The sequence below is a fragment of the Urocitellus parryii genome, chromosome 10 (genome assembly GCF_045843805.1).
Source record: "Urocitellus parryii isolate mUroPar1 chromosome 10, mUroPar1.hap1, whole genome shotgun sequence".
Taxonomy (NCBI): domain Eukaryota; kingdom Metazoa; phylum Chordata; class Mammalia; order Rodentia; family Sciuridae; genus Urocitellus; species Urocitellus parryii.
Genome location: NC_135540.1, coordinates 18,427,003 through 18,453,960, shown reverse-complemented (window position 1 = coordinate 18,453,960; position 26,958 = coordinate 18,427,003). Strand labels below are relative to the sequence as shown.

Sequence of the window (26,958 nt, the reverse complement as noted above, 5' to 3'; positions counted from 1 at the left end):
TGGCTCTCAGTATAGAAAGGAACAATGAGCGAAGAAGTTCAGGTAGTCTCTAGATTTATAGAGATTTCCTTTGTTTTTATTTATTCAGCTTCAGAATCAGCTTGTTCATTTCCAGGGGGGGAAATTCATTGATATTTTATTGGTATAATTTAAAATTTATAAATTAATTTAGGAAGAATTGGCACTAATTTATTCTTTGATTATTTTTCAATTACCATTTCAATTAGTACTTGGGTTGTCCGAATAACATTTTATGCATTTACTTGAAAAAAAATTTCTAATTTTCTCTGTTGCTTTGTTATCATATGCTGGATTGTCCATTTCATTTTAACTTTAAATTAGTTATTGTTTGCACAAATAAAGGTTATTGCTTTCTATATGTTCATTTTGTATTCATGTAACTCTCTACATCTTATGTTCATTTTGGTGGTTTTCTACTGGACTTTCTAGTTGTATATCTTCTTACCTACAAGTACTTATAGTTTATTTTGTTCATGGTTTTACATCTATAATTTCTTATTATTTCTAATCTATTATCTATTCCATAGAGTGTTAAGTATTGGTAGTGATGGTGTGCATCTTTTTATGTGACTGTAGTGGGGTGCCTCTAGTGTTTCCCCAAAAGAATGTTTTGGAGTGAAATCCTCTTTAGGATTTTGCCATCAATTTTTATTTCGTTGAGTACTTGGCAAGAATGTGTATTTATTGCTGGGCATGGTGGCACATGCCTGTAATCCCAGCTGCGCCCGGGCAGGAGGATCACAAGTTTAAGGCCACACTCAGCAACTTAGCAAGTCCCTAAGCAAATTGGCAATACCCAGTCTCAAAATATAAAAAGGGCTGGGGATGTGGCTCAGTGGTTTAATAACCCTGGATCCAATCCCTAGTATAAAAAAAATGTACACTGATTGATCAACTGGCATATCAGTGTCTATAATGAAAACCTGGTGCCTCTCTGAACATAATATAAGAATTCAATTATTTAAAAATACCATTTTGATGTTGTGTGCCAGGAATTTGGTAGGTATATGGAATATAGTGGTGAACTAAACAGATAGTTCTACCCTCTTAGTTTATATTATGGTGGGAGGGAGACAGAATAAATAAAAAGTCACGATACATAAATAGTTTGAGTCTGTTGTAGGAGATGGTATTACCATGGTGTAACCAAAAGAAGACACAGGGTAAGGAATTCAAAAGCACCACAGGTCGGGGTGGGCAGCTGCCACTTGAAACAGGGCAGTAGATATAAGTCTTATTGTGAGGGTGACCTTTAAGCAGATATTTGGGGTCGTATTCTAGACCCAGGGTATAGCAATGCAAATATTACAGGGAAGGGGGGTTTCTGGATTGTTTGAGGAGCAGTGTCTGCCTGCCCAGGGTGATTCAGCTGAGAGTATCAGATACAGAGCTGCAGCTTCCGGATTCCATGGAGCCTTGGAGAGTTTTGGATTTTTACTCTCAGTGAAATGGGAGCTCCTTGGAAGGCTTAGAGGAGAGAAATGACATGATCTGACTTCATTGTTGAAATGACACACTTATACTATTAGTACATTTCCTAATATTGGGTGATCTTGGAATGAGCCATATTTGGTCAAGATGGCACTGCTCATCGTTTTGAAGTAGAGGTAGTTTTTGCTTACTGCTGTTTTCTTTCTGATTTTTACATGATAGTCATACATGAAGTTGGTCTGGAGGGCTTATGTGTATGCTGGAGCAATCCCTTATTGAGGATTAATATTTGTGTTTTTCTCATTTATTACAGAAAGAGTTGAGAGGTTTCCCTTACTTTCCTGTTTTGTAGTGTTTAAAGAGAATTGGCATTATCTGCTTTTTTATTTTTTAAAGATTTACTGGAATTCCCTTGGGAAACCAGAGACATTTCTTATCTCTGTTCCTCCATTAGACCACAGAAGGGAATTCACTTTGTAGGGTTCTATCTAGCAATTCAAATGTAAAGCAGTAGAGATAGCCTTTCCCCCCCTCTCTTATATGAAAAATGGTAAAATGAGGCTTGGGGAAAGTTATTTGAATAACAAAGAAACAATTTAAAACAATTTATTGATAATTTTCATGAAAATTTAATTGATGAGAAGTATTTTTTCAGCATCTACTTGAAATTGTACTATACCTGTTAACTAACTGATGTTGGTTACAAAAACCCATTTGATTGCATAAAGTATTTTAAAGAACTGGTTCTTGACATTTTCTGTATCATATCCTACCACTTTATTCAATTTTATTATTTTGCCTAGGGAAAGTGGTCCATAGTACTTTTAGAATTATTACTAAAATGGCAACTTAAAGAGGAGAAAGGAATGTCCAGGCTAAAAGAAGGAGGCTCCAGCCTTAGCGGGTGAGTGAGTTGGCCTAGGGGCACGTCCAAGAGAGTGTCTGTATCATTTTGGTCAGTCAGCTGTTTGAGAAAAATCCTGGAAGCTACTGGAATGCTTTCAGCTTCAAGAAACAGCTTGAATGAATGTGGAATAAAAAGGGAGTGTCCCCCCCACACACACATCACAAGTGAGCAGATGGGTGACTCAGGATGGCTGCAGTGAGCTGCCAGTTACCTTTAGGAAGGCTCCTCTGTGATTGCTCCCCTTCTCCTGCCTTCACAACATAGCTGCTACAACACCAGGCATCGTGTCTTCTTACCAGCTCTCAAATTGAAGAAGAAAGGGATAAACTTTCCTGTAATTTTTTTTTCTTTTTATCAAGAGGTATACCTTAGAGATACCATGACTGGTGTGAATAGGTCAAATGCCTACTGAACGTTCTCTGGCAAAAAGAAGTGGGATTGCTGTGAATTCCATGTAGGGATCATGATTCATTCCCTGGGGCTTGCCACATCACTGCCCCAAACCTGAACCAAAGTAGGCTCCTGTTAAAAAGACGAGCATCTCTGTCCAGCCCTCAGGTGATACCTGAAAGCCAAATTAAAGTGACCTGTGTCAGGAGGAGATGGAATTGTCTGTGACCTTTTCATTTCTGTCTTCGTCTGTCCACAAGTTGCCACGTGCTGTCTGCTGCTCCCACAGGGTGTCCATCTGTCCACATGTTGATGGTACATAAGTCCATTTCTGCACTCTCTCCTGAGCTCCGTCATGCATCCTTCTAACTGGGAGGTGTTTTCCGGTTGGTCTCCTACTTATAAAACTCGGCAGGTCCACAGCTGAATTGATCTATTAGACCATTCTGCTGTCTCTTGGGTTTCTCACCCCAGAAGATGACTGTATGCCTTTCTCACTACTTAAGTCAAATTCTGTCTTCTATTTTTTCACTAATACTCATACTGAGTTGCTGAATTTTGTGATCTTTGCCTTCCAACTCTCTCAGATTCATTTATTTATATCCACCTTTGCTAGTATTTGGGGACTGCCATAATAAAGTGCCACCAACTGTGATTTGAACAACAGAAACTTCTTTTCTCACAATTCTGGAGCCTGCAAAGTCTAAGACCAAGAATCCAGAAGTTTGTTTTTTTTCCCGAATCCTCTCTCCACATTTTGTAGATGGACATTTTCTTGGATCCACACATCCTTGGTGTCTGTGTGTTTAAGTTGTCTCTTAGGACTCCAGCCAGATTGAATGAGAACCCACCCTAATCAGATTGGGTTAGGACCCACCCATGCCCCATTCTAACTGAATCACCTCTTCAAAAGCCCTGGCTCCAAATACATTTACATTCTGAGGGATTGGGGGCCAGGTCTTCAATGTGTGAATTGGGAGGGTACAGTTCAGCCCATAACACTGTTCCCAAGACTGTTACCATTTCCTGCCTACATTACTGCAACCACCTCTTTTTTTTTTCCCCCCCATTCATGACTACTGCCAGTTCTTGTTTTCCAACTATGGTCTTCTTTATGTGTCATCACGATCCTCCATGTTTAAGTATTTCAGTGAGTTTTTGGTTTTTGTTACTTTAAAAAAGGCCCTTTGTGATTGGTCTCTGGTCAACAGTTTTTTTTTCTTTCTTTCTTTTTAATCTTTCTGTCTTTATTTCTGGGCAATTCCTTTTCTACCTTATTCTCCAAAAAATCCATTTTCTGAACATAAGGGTCTATTTTTCAGTCCTCTAAATGACCATATCTATAGACTCTGGGTCCTTAGACACTCCCTTTGTCTATAACTTATTTCCAGTGTGGAATAAAATGCTGTCTTATGTCGCTTCTATCTTAAGTCATCACTACCATCCAATCACCTGGTTTGTTCAGTTAATGGGACTAAAGATATTCCGTGTATAGTACTAGGGAGAAAATACTGAAAGGAGCCTCCAAGATTTGAAACTCAAGTGTTTAACACAAGTCCCAGAAATGAAAGTCAGTATCATGTTGTGTTTTCAGGGTTACATGCTAAATAATATGATAAAGTCAGTCAGTGCTTCATTTTTTTTTAGAACTTAAACCACTAAGTGATCTATGGAAGTCACTGGGTCTTTTTCGTTTCTTTCAGAAATCTGCACATAAAATCTCAGCAAAATTCCAGTTCTTTAATATATCTTGAAAAACATGATTCTGTGTATTCTAGCGGTCCAATTTCCATTTGATCAGATATACACCATTACCTTAACTTGATGCTATGCCAGAATCATTAGGATCAGAGAGGAAGCATGATTTGTTAGCCAACCTTTTTAATAGCCTTGTAAATAAGCACTGGTGCTTTGTAGTTGACTCAGAATCTTTACCTGCTCTGCTGCTTCCATGGAGATATGCTGGCCATAAAAGGAGTGAAACCAGTGGTGCTGTTTGTTTGTCTGGTATAAATTATTACTCACTTTGGGGAGAAAGGAGGATGCTATTTCTAAGGCTGCTGTATATACATTCAACCTAAAAGGCATCATATTTTCTCACTTATTTACAAAGAACTAGGAAAGAAATCTCATATAGACTCTTGTTTTTTAGTTCATGCAGCAACATTTTATGTAAGTCAGAGAATCGCCCTTTCTTCATTTACTTACATTATAATGCTTTTCCAGTTGTATTTAGAATGATCTTTATATAGTTAAAATTGATTGAATACTGCTTAGATTCAGTATTAATACTTCTGGAAATTTAAGATAGGAAATAATCCAATAGAGGAAATGATCATATGCATACCGTTTTATTGCATCATTATTTATAATTTGAATAATGTAAAAACCGGAAGAACACTAAATACTTAATAGTAACAAGATGTAATTAAAATCTGAAAATGAAAACATAAAAAAAGGTACTTAGGAGGTTTATATATTTGATAAATACTTTTGTTATAATATTTAGTAAAAAAAACAGGGAACAAATTTGCTGATACATTAGACCAATTATTAAAAACATAGTGTGTATACAAAGAAAATATCAGAGGAAATCTATGACAATATTAAAACTGAATATCTGTGGATTATAGAATTATAAAGATTGTTATTTTTTCTATACTTTTTCTCTATTTTCTGACATTTCTACATTGGTTATAAATTATTTTTATAATCAAACTTTCTTTTAAGTGGCGTTTGAATAGTTCCTTTAACATCCTAGGAAATATATTCTATGCAAAATATTGGTTTTGGTGTTCTTTCAGTTATATTAAGCAAGAAACACAGTTGCCAAAAAAATCAAAAGGGCTTGCTTCCAAAGAGTGGATTATGATCATTTGTTCTATGTATTTTTCAGAGTTGCCCAGTTTCCCCACCATATATATACTTTTTTTTAACATGTCAAATTGAAACTTGGTGAAAAATACATACTACTATTGTCAGGACCAATGAGCTTCAGAAAGTAATGGGGACCAAGCAATCCAGAAATATGTACACAGAAAGGAGAAACAAGAGAATCATAAGTTGCAGTTGGAAATAGTCTTGGTAGTAGAGCACTTATAATGGAGTTTGAATTTGAGAATTTCTTTATATTTCATCTTTTGTGGTGATGTTTCCATGGGCATTAATCTCAATCTTTGAATCTTATATGTCTGTGTTTTTTTTATTCCGTTTATTCTTTTTTAATTAATAGGGTTTATGGATGAAGTTCAGTAATATCAAATTGTTCATCAAAAATAGCTCCAATCTCACAGTGCCATCTTGCTATTTCTTCAAACACTTTCACCATGCAAACCAGTTCTAGTTTTGGTTCTTCTATCAGGTAATTCTATAACTTGAAGTCATATATGTACATACTAATTGATTTACCAATTTTAGGCATCATCTGCACTTCCCACAGGGAAATATGACAGTTTATCTTATTATACAATCTCCACCTAACAATTCTATTTCCGTTATGATTTTTGAATACTTCTAAACTTCAGAAGTGTCTTCATTTATGGATCTCTGTTGCTTTTGATAATCTACTTCCGTTTTGACTTGTTCTCTTGTGTTTACATGGGATCGAGGAGGACATCTGTACTTCTCCTCTTCCCTATACATTTATCCTTCTCCATCTTTCAACCTCGTTAGCTCTGACTCTTATGCTATTAAGGCAGATAACATTCACATTATGTTCTATGAATATGAAACCACATTAATTCTTTCATGTTTTAAGTAGATTCTTAATGATGAGCCAAGGTTGGCTTCTTTGTTCATGGGCCAAATCACTCCCTTCTCATGTGTCTTCACTCTTATCATCAAAGTCAAATGGATATTGTCTTTTTTTCCCTTACATTTCTTTATCTACTAAAATCATGGCACATCTTGGTTTGCTTTATATGAGACAAAATAGTTTTATGTTTTTCTTTTTCCTAGTGCTTCTCGTCCTCCCTTTCCTCCCTTCTCTTCAGGAACAGTAAAGGAATATATGCCATTTCCAAACTATCACTAATCTCATTTGACTTATTTTAAAATATTGATTGGAAACTATGTCATTTTTCTTATTTTGAGATTTACTACTGATGGCCCCATGTCTTCCCATCTTCAATAAAACTAATTTTAAGCTTGCTGTTTAGCTGAAATGTCCTTGTACTTAATTCTGGTTTATTTCTATATTTCCTTGTGTATTTCTCTTTCTTGATTTCCATTCTTGCTTTCATGAGCCCATCCTCTAGTGACTTCCTCAGGAGAGTACGTGAAATGTACATTTTTTTCAAATTCTTGAGTTGTCTGAAAATTTGTTTATTTTGTCTCACAATGGGAAAATAGACAACCTTGGTTTCAAACAATTTTCCTGTAAACTCTGAAGACATGATATTATTTCCTAACATTTAGTGATGATAATAGAGCAAGTATCATTCCTTTGTGAGTAACCTGTTATTATTTTCTTTCCTTTTGGAGCAGTTAGGATATTCTTTTGTGTCACTATAGTATAAAATGACATGAAAGTCTGTCTAGTTTTTTTTTGTCTTTTATTATTACTTGGGCTGGGAAATTTTTTTATTCCTTCTAATGTGAAAACCTCTTTTCTGTCTTCCTTGGTAGAACTTCAATCACTCAGATACAGATCTTTTATGTCTATTTCCTCTTAGCAAAGATTTTCTTCTTTTTTTCTTTGCTGTGTGTTTGGGGAAAATTCTGTGACTTTATCTTCTAGTTTCCTTCTTGGTAATCATGATTGACATTGATGGAGGCTTTTGTGTACTCTGGAAACCCAGGAGACTTTTTGTCGTTTTGTAGATGCTGTTTCAGAAGGGAGCACAGTGTAAGGCTACATACAGATTTTGGAGGGAGAAAGCCGAGGTGCAACTTGTGGCTAAGTCACTTACTATGTGATATTAGAGATATTTCTTAATGTTTTCTGAATCTAGACTTTACTATCTCTTCTTTCATACGGGCATTAGGAAGATTTAATTAGATCAAGCATGCAAAATTCTCAGTTTAGAGCCTGGTACATGGTTAACATTAAATAAATGCTAGCTTTTTATATTCTCAGTCTCATTGATGAAGATAATCTGAGTTTTGTAATTTGTTCTAAAACCAATTTTAAAATTTTACTTGTTTTTCTATTATGTCATCTCTTTAATGAAATAATGCATGTACTTATTTCCAGTTGTTCACGTTTCATAGTATAGAACTAGACTGGTCATCTATATAGGTAGTATGATTTCTTTTTTCTCTGATTGTGTGTAGGTATGTGTAGGTGTGTGTGTACCCATCTATTTTACACATTAATTTCTCCTGAATACAGAAGCTTATTGGCAACTCTATATGTAGATGGGTCTCATAAGCTGTAAGTCTGTGTTCTAGGGTAAATGATCAGAAAATGTCCTTTTAGGCTGAGCACTTCTAAATGCTATGATAGACAGGTGCCCACTTCAAAATCAATAGTCTAGTTTTTGCACAGCAGTTACTCAAATCTTCAGAATGGTCCTCTGAGGTTTTTTTTTTTTTTTTTTTTTTTTTTTTTTTTTCTTTTTGCCTGAACATAAAACCTGCTGGTAGCTTTTCCAGTACATCTTGGTAGGGCGTGCGCTCTTTGCTGGGACAGCCTTTCCCTTCATCAGCTGCCCTTGCTGATTTTGGTGCAGATCCCACTCAAGGTCCTCATCTCCTGGCTACAGCTTCTCCTGTCTGTTTGATTCTTAACACATCTCACAACTTTCCCTTCTTAGGATTTCAGTAATTTGACTGTTGAACCCTGATTCCTCTTATATATTTATTCTTTTTTTGTGTGTGTTGAATTGTGTCATTTTAATGACACTGTTGTCTTTGGACAAATGAGAAGCAAACATTGTGCTCTCCCCTTTAACGGAAACAAGAATCCTCAGGTCTGTTTGCTTCCTTGTTAATTCATTAATTTTAGAGACAACCATTGATGGTGAAAAACTAGCATCTTGTGAACATACACAAATGATCTCATCCCATGAGGCAAGATGTTGGGGTACTGCACTGATCTTCTGAGCTGTCCCCTCTCATTATATATGAATACTGTGACCAAGATGTTATTGCTTTTTATCTTTTCAAGTGCTGAGGCTTGAACACAAGGCCTCTCACATGCAAAGCACATGCTGTATCACTGAGCTCCACCTCTAGCCTGATTGAATATTGCAACTAAGTTCAGTGATGAGGGGAGGAATGGATGTAAAAACAGAATGAGTGTGGAAGCATCTTACATCACCCTCATTTTAGATAATCTTCTTAAATTGCAGGTAATGACCCAGATTAGGTAAAAACATGTAAGAGGTACATCAAATAGAGTCTGCAAACTTGGGGATTTTAGATAGAGAATTTGTGGTGATGAGAATGACAAGTATGTTAGATTAAAGTAATCTTAAATCTTAAGTATTAAAGCAATCACTTGTGTACCTACTGCTCAGGTTGGAAAGAGGATCCTTATCTTTGCTGCTCCCTGGGGGCACATCACACTGCCACTCCCGTCTGTGTCTCCTAAGAGGTAAATACTGTTCTGGATTTTGGGGTCATAATTCCCTTGCTTTTTCTTCATGGTTGTAACTGTATTTTCCTATTCCCAAACAACATTTTTTTGGTTCTTAATGCATTTGAAGTTACATAAATGAAAAAAATCATGCTTGAATTCTTCTGTAACTTGCCTTTTGTACCCAACATTATATTCCTGAGACATGAGTGTCGTTGTTCATTTTAGAGTTCATTCATTGTCATTGCTATGTAATGATGCTGGTCAGCTTTCCATTGCCTTGAAAAACACCGGAGGTATAGATGATTTAGAAGGAGGGAAGATTTATCTTGGCTTATGGTTTCAGAGCTTTCAGTCCACAGTCAGTTGGCTCTGCAGCTTTGGGACCTGATTCAAGGTGTAGAACATCTTGGCGTGGAGCCAAGTTACCCACCTAATGGCAGCCAAGAAGCGAAGGACGGTGAGAGGGAGGGGCAGGTTCACACTGGCCCCTTTAAGGGCACTCATCCGGTGGCCGAACTTCCTTCCATCTCCCAAAAGTTCCACCACCTTCCAGTGGAACCACAGGCTGGTGACCAAGCCTTTAGCACACGGGCCTATGGGGGACATTTATCCAAATCAGAGTAATAGTAGTGCATGAAATGTATCAAAATTTGTTTAACAGTTCTATCCGCTTTTGAATTATATTTTCTCATTAGAATGCTGAATGCATATTTTTGTGAAACTTTCTCTAAGATACATCTAGGAGTCCAATAGCTAACAGTAGAAGAATATACTTATACCTACAACATAAGGCCAACTTGTTTCTAAATTTTATCCCTAAATCTTTGGGCCATTTTTATTGCTTTTGTGAAGACTTGACATTTTTTTTTCTTGTGTTTTTGAGGTACTGGGGATTGACTATAGGTACACTGTACCACCAAGCTACATCCCCAACCCTATTTATGTATTTAATTATTTTGAGACAGGGTCTCATAAGTTGCCAAGGCTGGTGTCTTGCCTCAGACTCCTGAGGCAAGTCGTTGGAATTACAGATGTGCACCACTGTACTTTGCTGTCATTTTTTCTTATTAGTTTACCATTTTCTGCTTGATTTGCATGTGTGCTCTGCATATTTTATGATAGTATTTTAATTTATGACAAATGTCATCTCACAGTTTGTGATTTGAATTTTCACTTTCTTTATATGATTTTTTTTTGATGAAGAGCACTTTTTAATTTTGATATAATCTAGTTTTCAGCATTTTCTTTTCTGATTTCAGGCTTTTACATTAAAGAAATTGTTCTCTACCTTATGGATATTAAAACTATTTTTCTATAAAATTTTTTGGTTTTATCTTTTATATTTAATTCTATGACCTATTTTTTTTTTTTTTTTTTTTTTTTTGGTATTACTAGGTGTCAAGTGTGGTTGTTTTTCTCCTCATTTTGTCTTAGTTGCTTTTATTGATTTCTGATTCGGGACTATATAAATGAAAATTCCACGTCTTTGATTCTTGGTACAATATGCTGCCTGTTTGGTGTAACTATCCCTGATTCATTCCATCTAAAACTATAGCTTGATATTCTTATACCTTATTTGTAGCTTAAACTTTATAAGTCTTTTGATTTCTGGCAAAACAGATCTCCTCCCTTGTTTTTTTCTTAAAGTAGCATCTTGGCTATTCTTGGTCCCTTGTTCTTCCAATAGAAAAATGTTAGATTGGCTTGTGTTGAGTAGATATATAGGTAGGTAGGTAGGAAAATAGTCACATAAGTAACAGATGTAAACAGCTACCGTAAATGGCCCATGGACTCTTTGGTTGTAACTGTATTGATTCTATAGATCTATTTGTGTAGGACTAACATCTCTACAATATTTAAACTCCCAATTCACAAACATAGATTATCTATCCATTTCTTCAGTATTTTGGAATAAAGCTTTAATATTTTCTCATAAAGGCATTGCATATATTATGTTAAACTTATTCCAGTGTGCTTTTTAAGTGCTTTGTAAAAGAGGTTACCTTTGTTACGTTTTCTGACTCCTTGTTGCTGGTGTGTTTAGAAATACAATTGAGTTTCTTTTTTCTTTATTTGGTACCAGTGATTGAACTCTGGGGCACTCAACCACTGAGCCACATCCGCAGCCCTATTTTTGTATTTTATTTAGAGACAGGGTCTTGCTGAGTTGCTTAGCACCTCGCTTTTGCTGAGGCTGGCTTTGAATTCACAATCCTTCTGCCTCAGCCTCCTAAGCCCCTGGGATTACAAGTGTGCACCACTACTGACCAGCACAATTGAGTTTTATGTGTTGATTTCATATTCAACAGTATATTAAAACTGTTTCGGCAATCCTCGTAACAAATACAGTATGCCTTATTTATTTATTTTGTGTGTTTGAAGTTTGGTATGACAGTTTTCTATGCACAATTGATTAGCACACTTGGTATTTCTGCCATTCTTTGACTAAGACTTTGAGGCCTCTGAGGAAAATCATTACAGATATGTTTTCTTACTTGTAGGGCTTGAACCATAGTTGCTGGAACAAGCTTATCATATGCTTTATTTTGCCATTAATTCGCTTTGTTCTTTGATATTTGCATTGAAATAAGCTCCCTTTCACAGTTCTGCTTCTATGTTCAGTTTAATGCTCGTCCCTGTCTTCTAATAAGTTAGAGTCTGGTGGATATTTTGGCACATTCGTTCCTGGTTAATTCTTCCGTGTTGTTAAGGGGAATTTATTTTCTTCAGGAAGTTCCATTTCTGATGGGCAGTAAATGGAGCAAAACACTCTGTGGACGTTTCATGTTTTTTTAAACTTTGAGTATAAACAAATAAATATGAATGTCATTGGTGTGTCACTGATTCTGTACATGTTTGCCATTTATTCCATACTTCAGGAGGCATCTGAGCATAGTCAGAGGCAGAAGGTTACTATGTTTCCAGAAGAGCAGTAGGACCTTTCAGCTCCTGGGATTAGTTACAGACATCTATCAGCTCATGGGAATATGGGGGACAAGAGTGGGGAATAGACATTGTTTGCATGGCTCAATTCATCCAGAGATTTATTTTGGTTACTTTTTATCTTGTGTGTCTAAAAATATCTTGGACACTTGATTTTCAGTTTTGAAAGTCAGAGCAGTAATTGGTTAAGTTTGGTATTGTTTGCATGTCAGTACTTTACCTATGATGTGGAGCGCATCCTCTCTGTACTTGCTGGGTGGCCTGAAAAGGCTGGCATGCTAAGTGTGCAGTTATTTTCCATCTAAGACAACTCTCAGGACATCTCCATTCCTAGGTCAGTGAGAATATGGCCACAAGATGTTACTTTTTCTGAGCCAATGGTAATGTTTTCATTTCTTAAGCAGTGTCCCTGTTTGACTTCACCTTATAGCAATTTCCATACCCTAAGAAGAAAAGACCTTAGGGCTGTGATTAAATAAATTATCATATTCTCATATGATGGAAATTCATGCAGCATCTAAAAACACTGTAGAAGAATTTTTAATTCAGGAGAAAATGTTCTTGATAAAAATACTAAATGAAGTTAGAAAAACAAACTATTATGTGTGATCTATATTAGTATTCATTGAGAAATTGAACAACACAAGTAAGTGATTCATGTATTTTGTTTCTTTTCCTCAAAAGTTCTGTCAACTTTGTATTACTTTTCCAGTTAGAGAGATTTTTTTAAAAAATAAATAAAATTTTATTTTTAGAAAGGAAAATACAAACAGTAGGATTAACTATGAGGTACTCTAGGGCTATTTAATTACTCCTGAAATTTAAAAATTTAAAGTCACCCTTAGGCAATTGATTCACTCTTGGCCACTGCAGTTTGAAGTACAGTTTCCTGTCAATCATACCTAGTGGCCAAGGTTGCTGGAGGTGGGCTGTAGGCAGTGCAAGATAGGTGACAACAGCTGGGTGGGAAATCGGGGTTTGCGAGGATCTGTTGGTAGTGGCTGGTTTTAAATAGCAGTCACAGGTGGGAAAGCAGCAGCGCCCAAGACTCAGAGCCCAGACTTTACTTGAGGGGTGTAACTCTGGAAATAATTATTGATGAAAAGAACAACGAAAAGAAGACTGTTTTGATCCCTGGGGATGTTGCACAGGGAGCCAACTTACTAGAGACATCTACTGTGGGAAGATCATGGGTGGGATATTGAAGTAATCATTGATCTAGAGTTCCATCATCAAGAAGAGTCAAGAGCCACATTACTGGTAGGACCTGGGATAAGCTGGTTTAAAACCTTGAAGCAGTGAGACCACTCACAGGCTTCTTCAGTTCTAACCCCCACCCAACAGGTGTGCCCCCTGCTGGCTGTCCCCTGCACACACCTTTGTTGAAATTTATCCTGAGGTCCAGGCAGTGGAGGGTGTGTTAATGCCATGGGAAGAATCCCGTTTTAATTGCCACTATTTTAATTTCTGCCTCTCTAAAATGGAACCATTTCCTTCTCCTGGCAAATTGCCCATTGAGAAGGACACTTACTGAATTGCTAAAATCAGATGAAATAAAACAAAAGCCCTTAAAGAATAGCACTGTTTAGCAGTCTCTCTACATATAGCAGAATATTTCTGAAGAGAAGTTTTTGATGCTTTGGTGATAAAACTGACAAGTCATGCCCTTTCTTAGGCATCTCGTCTTGACAGATCACTTCTATATCCCAAGCCTCTATTTCTTTGTATATAAAATCATGGTCTGTTTTACTAAGCTGTGAAGTCCAAAGTCAAAAGAAGATGTATGGAAAATCACCTGGAAAAGAGTGAGGTTTCATGCAAAGTTTAGGTATTATTGTTCTTTAATGAAGAACATGCTTTAATGTAGGCAGGTTTTGAAAAAATTATGATATTGTTTTTAGTGTTAGAGATTCTGATGGAAGGAAGTGTGGCTCATTAACAGGTATGCCCACTTAGGATATTGGGCTAAATACTTCCCTCATTTCAAGATTTTAAAGGAAAAGGAAAAAGGGACACTTCTAGAACTTGGTTCATTTTCTACATAAGAAAAAAATAGGATCTCAATCTAAAATCATATACTATTTTTCATCATAGAAAATTATTTATATAAATAAAATGTGAAAATTAGAATTAATCTGATAAAATATTAAATGCTATCAGTTTTTTTTTTTTTTTTTTGCCCCATGTGTGTTTCTTCTCCCTAAACGAGCCTCCTGGTTTGATAACATATCTGTTGAAAGTTTCTCAGTTCCTCTAAACTTTAATGAGTATTCACTGTTACCTACTAAGAGATGCTGCAGAATGAAGGAAAAAACCCTCTTCCAGAAACTTAGATTTTTAGATCCACATCTAACTTTAAAAGTCCATCTTCTTTTACATAGGCATTTTAGGTCATGCTTTTATTATTAAGAACTATGAAGTTAAGTGAAATTATATTTGAGAACTATCTTGAGGTCCTTGGAATAAAGATGCAGTATTAAAGTTATTAATATTTGCTTCCTTTTAAAATTAATGTTTGCTTTAAATTTCCCAAGTGTTCATTGGCTGGAGTGTTGTGATTGTTGGGCACTCTGCCTCATGGCTCATCATGTTTGGAACTTTGCAAGTAGGGGTGATGTTGGCCCAGGAGCCGTGTCACAAGCACATCCTTATAATCTATAAGGAAACTGCTCTCATGGTAAGGGGCATTACTTTACTCACCAGGGCAGAGCCCTCCTGGCCACTCACCTCTCATCCGGCCCCACCTCCCCACACCTTCTTCACTGGAGAGTAAGTTTTCAACATAGGGGATATATTCAAATAATAGCAATGTGATGTTTTTATTAATCATCCTAAATCTGGCATCTATTTTAATAGATTTTATTTTTTCAACTCTTTCAGATTTACAGAAAAATCGAGAATACAGAGAACTCCTGTGTACCTTACACGCTTTCCCCCATTGTAAGTAGCATTTGATGTCATTAGTGAACAAATGTTATTATTAACTGAAGCTCATAATTTATTTGGATTTCTTTAGTGTTTAACGTCTTCGGGCTTTTCCAGAATTCCATCCAGGGTACCACTTACATTGCGTTGTCATGTCTCCTTAGGTGTCTCCTGACTGTGACAATTTCTAGCCTTCTTCTTGATTTTGATCACCTTGACAGTTTAGAGGATGACTGGTCAGGCATTTTGTAGAATGTCCTTCAATTTGGATTTGTCGTAGTGTTTTTGTGATTGCACAGGAGTGATGGTTTTTGTGGGGGAAGGAGGTTGATAGGAGAGGTAAAGTGACACTTGCATCACATCGTGTTGAGGGAACATGCTGTCGACATGATTTACCACTGTTGATGTTGACCTCGATCACCCAGCTGAAGCCCAGTTTGCTAGGCTTCTTCAGGTAGAGTTACTTGTTTTCTCTAATCATTTTTGTTCTTTTCCTGTGGAAGGAAATCACTATGTTCCGTCCATACTTAAGGAGTAGGGAGTTATGCTCTACTTCTTTTATGGTGGAATAGCTACATAAATTATTTGCAATATGTCTCTTATTCCCCATTTGGCAATTCAAAATTAATTCATTTCAGTATGCACTCTTGACTTCTTATTTAATTCTCTGGGTTATAATCCAGTCCTATTATATTTGTTGCTTAAATTGTTCCAGTTTTGGCTAAAGGGAGCTCTTTAACTTGGGTCTTCTGCCCCTTTTGGTGTATTCCCCTTAATCCAGCGTTTTTGTTTTATTTGTGAACACTTTCTTTCTGCCACTATAAAGTGCTCTGGGGTAATCTTTTTATTTATTTATTTTTTAGTTGTTGATGGACATAATAACTTTATTTATTTATATATACATTTAAAAAAATTTTTTTTATGTGGTGCTGAAGATGGAACCCAGTGCCTCACACATGCTAGGCAAGTGCTCTACCACTGAGCCACAACCCCAGCCCCACTATGGGGTAATCTTGTGTGCTTCTTGCCGCATCCCTAGAACCTGCCATTTCTCCAGAGATTTCCCTTTGTTGGAGAAGGATATGAGAGTGGGTGTTGGATGCTTGTTTTATTTTATTATTTTTACCTTGTTAGGCCCTCATAGTAGACAGAGAAATATGTGTGCATACTAACCTGGGAGTACGAATGCACAGACACACGTGTGCACATGCTTCGATACACAGAGGCATCTTTATAGTAAGCTGACAAGACTTCCTAACTGATGGCTCAATCCATTACCACCTGAATTAAGTCTAGCTTCCTTCTCTTGCTTTTCTGCAGACTTCCACCCTGACAGTGAGATTCCTGGCTGGCCCCCTCCATGTACTTCCCATTTCCTTAACTATTCAGCTCCACTGTATTTGGATCCCTTTGTCAGAATTGTTCAGTTGTTCTCTTGGGAGTTCTCTAGCTCTTTATCAGAGCATGGGGCTCATGCACAGTTTCTTTTGCCTTGAGTCTTGCAGTCTCTATTTAGATTCAAAGTCACTTAAGCCGGCATTTCCCCCCCCCATCCCTTTCCCCCCACCGCTTTTGGAGAGTTTGTCTCAAAAATTTTGTAATACATTTAGAGTCTCTCGTTACAGCCTACATTACTTCCTTGGATACTCTGACCTCCATGGTAATTTATTTAAAAATCTGCCTAAACTACATTTATTCTTAGTGCTCTATGGGTTTCAAAACTGCATAATGTCATAAATTCACCATTATAGTATTGTACAGAATAGTTTAATCACCCCCCCCCACCCACCCAATATGCTTTACTTACTCATCCCTCCTGGTCCCCTTTGGAGCTCCAGGCAATCACTGATCTTTTAAATATCTCTGTAGCTTTGCCTTTTCCAGAGTATCACATGGAATCATACAATGCCCAGCCTTTTCCAGGCCAGTTTATTTCACTCACCAGTATGCACCTGTGTGATCATGACCTGAGAGATCATTTCCTTTTATTACCAAATAACACTGTTTTGAATGAATATACTAGTTTGTTTGCAAAAGCTTAAATTGTTGATTTTTTTAGATGTTTCTTTTTTTAAAATGGATTCCTTTATTTTTCCCCCTTTCCACAGGTTAAAATTTTATTATTAAAGACATTTTTATTTACAATTAAAAATAAGCAAGCTGGATGTATTCATTTTATACAGAGCCCTCCTCAATGTATGAATGCATTTTTAAAACTTATTTCTTACATACATGACTATAGTGGAATGCATTACATTCATACTTATCCATTCACGGCACGATTTTTCGTAACTCTGTATACAAAGTATGATCACACCAAATTATGCCATTATACATGAGCTCTTTTTTGCATTACAATTCTTAATCCACCTTTATACCACAATTTGTCATCTCTGTTTGTATATAAGGTAGGTTGACACCAAATTCATATCTTCATACATGTATTTTGTATAATGATGACCATCTCCTTCCACCATCCTTGCTATTCCCCTTCCCCCTCCTTTTCCCTCCCACCCCTATTCCCTATCTAGAGGTAATCTTCCTCCCATGCTCCCCCTCCCTACCCCACTTTGAGTCACCCCCCTTATATCAGAGAAAACATTTGGCATCTGTTTTTTTGGGATTGGCTCACTTCACTTAGCATAATCTTCTCTAATGCCATCCATTTCCCTACAAATGCCATGATCTTATTCTTTTTTAGCGCTGAGTAATATTCTTTTGTGTATAAATGCCACATTTTTTAATCCATTCATCCACTGAAGGATACCTAGGTTGGCTCCATAGTTTAGCTATTGTGAATTGTGCTGCTATCAACATTGATGTGGCTGTGTCCGTGTAGTATTCTGTTTTTAGGTCCTTTGGGTATAGTCCAAGAAGACAAATAGCTGGGTCAAATGATGGTTCCATTTCCAGCTTTCCAAGGAATCCCTATACTGCTTTCCAAATTGGCTGCACTAATTTGCAGTTCCACCAGCAGTGTATGAGTGTACCTTCCCCCCCTGCACCCCCCCATCCTTGCCAACACTTGTTATTGTCTTCATAATCGTTGCCATGCATACTGGAGAGAGATGGTATCTTAGAGTAGTTTTGATTTGCATTTCTTTGATTTCTAGAGATGATGAGCATTTTTTTTATATATTTGTTGATTGATTTTATATCCTCTTCTGAGAAATGTCTGTTCAGGTCCTTGGCCCATTTATTGATTGGATTATTTGGTTTTTTTGGTGCTTATCTTGTTGGGTTCTTTATATACCCTAGAGATTAGAGCTGTATCTGATGTGTGAGGGGTAAAAATTTGTTTCCAGGAAGTAGGCTCCCTGTGCACCTCACAGATTATTTCTTTTGCTGAGAAAAAGCTTTTTAGTTTGAATCCATACCATTTGTTGATTCTTGGTTTTAATTCTTATGCTATAGGCGTCTTATTAAGGAAGTTGGGGCCTAATCCCACATGATGAACATTAGGACCTACTTTTTCTTCTGCTAGACACAGAGTCTCTGGTTTAATTCCTAGATCTTTGATCCATAAAATGGATACCTTTAATGCTAGAAATTTCTCTCTGGGTATCTGTGTATCCTACAAATTTTGATACTTTCATTTTCATTTCAAAAATGTTCATTATTTCTTTTGAGATTTCTTTCTTGATCCAAGGTGTTATTTGGAAGTGTGTTATTTAATATTCCAAATATTTTGGAATTTTAAAAATTACATTTGTTAATTTCTAGTTTAATTTTATTTTCATCTGAGAACATTCCTTGCATGATTTCTATTTTTAAAAAGTTTTTCAGGTATATCTTATGGCAATGTCAGTATTCTGCTGTTGTGAGACTAAGGAGTCTACAAATAAGATCAAGTTGATTCTGCTGTATAATTCAAACATTTCCTTACTGATATTTAACCTGCTAGTTCTATGATGACTTTAGAAAGCATATCAAGGTGTGCAACTGTGGTAGTGGATGGTTTTATTTCTCCTTTCAGTCTATCAGTTTTTGCTTCACATATTGCTAAAGATCTGTTGTCTGTTGTATACACTTTAAGGAGTATTATGTCCTCTGGGAAATTTTAACCCCTTTTTCATGATGTAATGCCTATTTTTAGTTTGAATAATTTTTCTTCTGCAGAGTACTTTGTAATACTGCTACTATAGATTTGTTTTTATTGGTATTTACATGGTATGTCTTCATTTTCTTTTTCACTTTTATTATATCCATTTTTATGTTTAAATAGGATTTTATATGTAGAACATTTAGGTGTTTTTTTTTTAATTCTTCCTGATAGTCTTGATGTTTTAATTGCTGCATTTAGATCATTCATATTTAAGTGAGAACTGATACAGTTGGAGTAATATTTAAATACATCTGTAACTATTTTCTATTTACTGTTTTAGATCCCTTCTTTCTATATTTTTCTCTCCAGTTTTAATTGAACAATTTATGATCCCATTTTCTTTCGTCTCTTTACATATCAATTATACTGCTTTTAAAGTTTGGTGGCTCTCCTAGAGTTTGTAATATGCATTTGTAGCTAATCTAATTCATTTTCAAATAATATTATATGGCCTAATAGGTACTTCAGGTACCTTATAACAGAATATACTCATCCCATCCCTTTAAACATTGTTAGCATTAATCTCATTGTTCACATATAATAATGAATGGAAATGTTGTGAATGTTGTATTGAACAAGTAGTTATAAATTTAGAATAAGAAAATTAAAAAATATTCTATTTTCTTTTATTTCTCTTCTGATGCTTTTGATTTGAATATGTAGATTTGAATTTCTAGCCTATATAATTTTCCTTCTCCTGAAGACTTCATTTTAGCCAGTTAGGTTTTCTGAAAGTGAATTTCTTCAGTTTTTGTTTGCCTGAGAAATTCTTTATTTCTTTTAAAATTTTTCACTTCATAATTTCTGGTAAGAAATATATAATTATTATTATTGTTCCTTTAAAAGTAAGTTGTTTTTGTCCTGTGACTCCTTTCAGAAATTTATCTTTGGTTTTCTTCTGTTTTAATATGATATGCCAAGGTTCAGATTTGGGGAGGATTTTATTGTGATTGGTGTTCTTCAATCTTGGTGAATTTATGGTTTTGGTATCATTAATTTTGGAAAAAAATTTGGCCCTTATTACTTTAAAAATTTCTGTAGCTCTTTTATTTTTTTTCTCCTTTTGGAGGAATGGAATACCAATTGGAATATCATAGACACATTGGAATACCAATTCATAATTGAAATATCAGTTATGCCCATTTTATAACTTTGGAACTTGTTCCATATTTCTTTTTTATTTTTCTTTCTTTATATTTTGGCTTTGGAAATTTCTATTGTCATATCAGGATGGTCTGTTTACTGAGAGTTCATTAAAGGCATTCTTCATTTCTTTTACGACGTTTCTGATTTCTAACATTTTATTTTAATTCTTAGAGTTTCCATATATTTCTACTTACATTGCCAATTTGTTCTTACATGTTGTCTACTTTTTTCATCAAGTTCCTTTACCTGTGGTTTCACATTTCCAATCTGATAATCAATATATTTCCTATCTGATTTTTGTTCTGACAGTTGCTTTCTTTCTTCAGAATGTGTTTTTTTTTTTCTTGTGCATTATCATGACTTGTAAAATTTTAGTGGGTATGGTATGTTGGACAATAGCCTTGATTGGGAGATTTGTATTTCTCCGACAAGGAACTGGGCTGTGTTATGTTCCTAAAGCTATAGTGCAAAAAGTTTGTTTCCTCTCATTTCCCAGTTTTCATCTTCTTGTTTCTTGTTGAGCTTCCTTGAAAACTCCTTTTAAGTCGACCCTGTGTCTTGCTGCTGATTAAGTTGTCATTCATTCTTGTTATGCTGGGACCCTGCTGATATTGTGGCAAGGGTTGGGGTAGGAACAATGCTCTGTAATGCTACTATTGAATCTCAGTGTTCTAGTGAATCTATGTCCCTGGGCTTTGTCCTCCACAACTCTTTCTTCCCTTTTCTTTTGTTCTTACCTTAAATGAGACAGGAAATCTAAAGAGGGTGCTCGTTGAATAATTGTTCTTCTCCAAGGTTGGACAGGATCTGGTAAAGTCTTTTCCAGAATGTTTTGGAAAATGTTCTAGGTACATTTTAAAGTAGTCTCATTCCTCTTCCTTCTCCCAAAAACATGAGAGGGTTTTCCTAGGATCTTTATTGTGATGACCTGGTATGGTTCCTGGGGGACTCTCTAGACTTGGCCTCCAGAAGTTTCTCCTGTGAAGCTAGCCTACACTCAGCCCCCAACAGTATATCACAATAAACATTTAAGTGCTTCTAGCAGTTATGGTTCCACTAGCTTTTGCTCCAGGTAAGTTATTCTTGTTTGTGATCCTCTATATTTGGTTATCCTTCCAGATCATGGGGTGGTGGTTTGGCATGTGAGCTCAAATCTCTAATTGGTTAAAAAGGTTATTAAGTTTTAGGTTGTTCAGCTTTTTTCTTGCTGGAAGTATGGAAGGGATGACTTTTAAATTGAAAGTTCCTAGCATTTTCTTAGCCTTGAAAGTTTTAAATTTTCTTCTTCTTCTTTTTGTTTTATATCAACACTATTATTAATTAGTGTCTCTCTTATGGGACTAGAACTGCAGAACTCTTTCCTCCCATCTGACTTGGTACCCACTGGCCAATGTCTTCCCCTTTCTCCTCTTCTCATCCTTTTCTCCTCTCAGCCTCTGGTAGCCCTCATTCCACTCTCTACTTGTATGAATTCAAGTTTCTTAAATTTCACATATAAGTGATATCTTATGGTGTTTATCTGTCTATGTTGAAATATCCCACAGTACCCCCTAGATGTGTGCAATTACTTTTTGTCAATTAAAAATTCTTCTTACAGAGCAATTTGTCTCATTGTTTATGGTCCAGTGATGGACTTTTATCTGTGCTTATTCATTCTGCTGGTCCTTTCACCTGCTGGGCCCTATTTGGAATCCTGATCCTAGTGCTGAGCCCACCTTGATGATTCACAAGAAAAAAGTGGGGGGAACTGGGAAAAGCATTATTGCACTTTCTTCTTTCTAATGCATATTTCTATCATTTTAATGTTTTTCAGAATACATGGAGCATTCTAAATTTCTGCTTTTCATAATCCCACTGTAGAAAGATGTGGTATTTTAAAAAATTAATCTTCCACAAGGGATATATAAAAATAAAACTAGGAACTAAAAGCTAAGAAAAAGCAAAAGGGAACCAGGTCAATAAAAATTGTCTTTGCCTGGCACTTGATACTCCCCATAACATAAATAATGCCAGTATGGAAGATGTCCAATTTAATTTAAAATAAGGTTACTTTTATAAAGCTAGCCAGACAAAAAGAGGGAATAAGTCATTCCTGCTGAACCAGTGACCAGCAAGTAAAGTAATGGCCTTTCTGTAGTAAACCTTAAATGGCAGTAATTGAATTCTTATTGCTAAAGTGTTTATTTTCTAATGACAAGTCCACTTTCATGAGATTTTCTTTGATTTTACTGTGATGTTTGATATGTTTAATATTGCAATTCCAATGTTGCATACCTTAAATGAAGATTGGCACCTTCATTTATAAATATCAATTCCGACTGATCCTATGCATTCTATCGTCTTTTCCATAATCTCCTTTCCAGTTTCTAGTTTTTCATCTTTGGTTTTTTGCATATCTGACTATCTTCACTAAATCTCAGATGGGAAATGTTTACCAAATCCAAGCACAATCATACACTTCATTTTTGCATGTTTCCTGGTCAAGGAACATCGTAAGTGCGTATTGCGCCAGAGAAACCACCCTCTCCCAAGATGACTGAACATTACCCTGCCCCTATGAGGTTGCTTCCAGCTGTCCTCTGTCCTATTTTTACCCACAAGGAGTGGAGGTCTGTTTTCAATAGTACAGCCCATAGGTGGGGTCGTGGGGAGCCCTCCCTGGAAAGAGGATCAGCACTGGGAAAGCTGACTCACAAGTCAAGGGAGATTTGTGAGGGACATTCAGAGAGTGAGTTTCCTGATGATTTAGAGGGAGAAGCTCCCCTAATTGTCCCTAAAGTATAAATGCATTAGTCAGCTTTTCATTGCTATGACTAAAATACCCAACCAAAACAACTTGGAGAACAAAAAGTTGATTTTGGGCTCGTGGATTAAAAGGTTCAGTTTGTGGTTAACCAACTCTATTGCTCTGGGCCTGCGGCGAAGTAGAACATCATGGCAGAAAGGCCCAGTAGAGGCTGTGTGGCTTGTAGCAGCCAAGAAACAGAGCATGAGGAGCCAAGGACAGGATGTAGTCCAAGGCCCACCCAGCAAACTGCTTCCTTCAGCCATGCATCCCCTAGCTACAGTTACCCCCCGTAGTCCATTAAGATTATTAGTCCTTACATGGATTAATGTACTGATAAGTTGTAGATTTCATAGTCTGATCATTTCACTTCTGAACATTTCTCTATTGCCTAACACATGAGCTCCCTGGGGGACATTTTTAGACCCAAATGCTAACAGTGAGTGACATACCTCATTCTGCTCCCACTTTCATGACAGCCACTCTACACTGATATCCAACTGCACCACTATCCTGTTGAAAAATCTAAATTTTAAGACCATCTCACATGCACCTAAAGAGCCAAATCAGCGATACTGCCCATGATTAAAGCACTTTTTAGCTCACGAGTTCAGGGAATATTATGAGATTGATTTCTCTAAGCCTCTAAGGTCTTGAGATAAATGAACACACAGACATTTCTCTACATTCTCATTAATTTTATATTCACAACCCCAAAAGAAACAATCACAGAGCTTCTGAGACCTTTATGAGAAGTACATTAAGATCAGATTCAGTCTAGACAGAATTGAATTTTTGTTTAAATTGAAAATTCTTTTCCTGGTGTTTATTAATGCCTTAATTTATTAGAGCTAAATGTGTCCTCAGCGTGTATCAAGTTTGAGCATAACTGTGCTTTTCTGTCCTGTTTCCCATCTTGATTAAGTCCTGTTGGTTCCATCCCTGAAAATTCATGTGAATCTTCCCTCTTCTCTCAATTTCCTCTGATACTCAGCTTCAGTTGAAACTCTCATGACCACTCTTCGGGGATTTTGTTGAAGGTCAGAGATGAGAAATTTTACTCGATTTGGTCATATGTGAAGATACAGACACTTAGCTGTATCGAATTGACATGAATAAACTGTGAAAATAATGTTCATTTTAAAGAAAAGATGTCATTCTCTCTAAATTGAACCTGAATTTATTTAAGCTGTCATTGAGATGCCAGAGTTGCCCTATTCTTTCTTGGCTACGAATATAAAATTGTATTTATTTAATAAATATGAGCTCTTTTCTCTGAACAGTGCTGTGGCTTGGGACACCTCTTAGATCTGCTGCCAGCATATTTTAGGACTCCCTTAAAGTTTCATCTCTTCCTCCCTTTACTACCTTTTCCCTCTGAGCACTGTGACCCTCATCCACTGCCTGGTTTTAGTGTCTTCTTTCACATTTCTTTCATCCTTCCTGCTCTCTTTATTGAATTCCTTTCCTTGCATTGTTCATTTCTGTATCATTATGGTCAAAAGTCTAGTTTTCTGTTCTTAAAAAGTCAAATATACAGCCTCCTGAGCTCCTGGATAGAACATGGACCAGCATCTCATGGCTTCAGGCACCATTTACTCTCTGAACATGCAGTGTGGAAATAAAGTAAAATAAAATAAAAAGGATGCTAAACCCATTATGTTCTCAGTGTACTCTGTTCAAAATAATGAACTCGAATAGCTGGGAGTTATTGGTTTATAGGAAGAACGGAAGGAAAAGTTTTCTGATAGGACAGTAAACATTCACCATTCATGCGTGGACTTGTGCTTTCAAAACCTCCTTTGCTCCATCCTCTTGCTGCTTTTAATGTCATAGATTTGTGCAGACTCCAAATTATGTGCACGCTATATTCCAAAAGTCTGCTTATTGGGAAATTATATAAGAAGTCCTAAGATAGTGGGTCCTAAGGTAATCCACAAAATACCATCCAACACATAGTGAGTTCAAGATAGAATTTTAATGCCTTCAGCGTTTGTAAGTAGCATTCATAAAACAGTTTCAGGAAAACAAAATCCCTGAATCCTATCTCAGAACGCCAGAGACCATTTGCTGTGATTCTGTTCATGACCGATTTCGAACCAGTGAGCCACCTAAAAATCAGGCTTTTAACTCTACTTATATACATGAAAAGTTACTTTTGATGTTCATATTTAAAAAAGTATAAACCAGTGAGAGAGCAGACTCTCTAGAGGTACTTTGGTTCTTAGGCTCATGTGGGTAGGCAAACAGTTCTGATTTAAACCCTCATTTCCTAATTTGACCCCTGCCACCACCACTATCAGAAAAAAGAAGAGGAAAAAAAAAAGGAGAAAGAAAACAAAATATAACCTTGTACATCCCTGGAAGGAAAACTCTATGGATTTCTTACTAAAAATGGCTCCCTGCTAAGTGGTGATGGTGCTTGTCATGCTAGAATCACCACAGAATGTTTCAACGTACCCACCAGATGGATCTTACAATTGTATCTTACAGTCTCTAAGATCCACCCAGCTGAGAACTTACCATGCTGCCATCGTTGGCTTTGATGAAAATGTGCCATGTTGCTCACTTGGACTGGGTGGGGGAAGTTCTCTCGCTAGCAGTTTGTAAGACTGGGATAATGCAACGATGGATGAAGACCTATGTTGGAAAACTTAAAATGTTTCAGGATCTGTGCCGTAAAGTTTTACGCAAATCGCTGATTTAAAGAAATAACAAAGCAGAAATAGCATCTGGAGACCAATAACAAACATCAAAAGAAATAACCATTTCTGGCTTCACCTGTAACGAGTGAGTGTCTTTGAACAACTCAAATTATTATATTTGCTGTGTTTGGGGAAAGAAAGATGAGTAAAATAGGTTATATGTGTGTTGAGGCTGATAGTTCAATAATAAGTAAGTTTAACCAGCTTTCTATTGGTAGGACAAATAACTGAAATAAATCAAGTTACAAAGAGAAAAGGCTTATTTTTGTTGGCATGAATGTTTGACATTATTGTCTTGGGTTTGTGATGGTATATCCTGGTGGAACTGCTCTCCTCTTGGCTGGGAAGCAAAAGACAAAAAAGAGGAGACTGTGGTTCCACAGTCCCCCTGAAGGACATACCCCCAAGACCTAAATATTTCCCTGTAGGCCTTACCTGTTAAAATTTCTACCACCTTCCAATCTCAGCAGCTGGGGACCAAGCCTTTAATGCATGGGCTTTGGGGGACATAAGATTCAAGCCATAGCAATAAGACCAAAAGGAAGAATAAAAAAAAATGAACATTTATTGAGTACTGTGTTAACTTCCCATTGCTGTAAGCAATACTCGAGATAAATTACTTTAAAAGGAAGAAAGGTTTGTTTTGGCTCATGGTTTTACAAGTCTCCATCCAGGGTTGTTTGGCCTGTTGCTTTGGACCTTGATACATTATGGTGTAGAGCAAAACTGATCATTTTGTGGAAGCAAAGAAGCAAAAAAGAGAGGGAGGGGCTGGGGTCTCAGTATCTCTTCAGGGGCATACCTCCAGTGACCTCACTTCCTCCCACTAGGCCCTGCCTCCTGAAGGTTCCATTACCTCCCAGCAGCTAGGTCGGTGACCAAACCTTCCACATGAGCCTTTGGTGGACATTCAAGATCTAAACTGTGGTAAATATACCATGTGAGGACTTCTGCATTTATCATTTCCTCCTCTCAATTTTACAATAAACAACTCCTGCAAGTACAGTTTGCCACTTTCTATGTGTAAATTCCCTGATGCTCAGTTTATATAATTTGCTCGTGGCTTATCCAATATGG

General features: G+C 36.6%; 1 protein-coding gene across 1 annotated transcript in view; it reads left to right on the top strand.

Moving 5' to 3' along the window:
- Inpp4b (inositol polyphosphate-4-phosphatase type II B) overlaps nucleotides 1-26,958 on the top strand; it is a 756,225-nt gene that overhangs the window by 66,540 nt on the left and 662,727 nt on the right. Inside the window, exon 2 of the mRNA XM_026386173.2 lies at nucleotides 15,096-15,155. The gene's annotated coding sequence lies outside the window, so the exon portion shown is untranslated. The remainder of the gene's footprint in view (nucleotides 1-15,095; nucleotides 15,156-26,958) is intronic.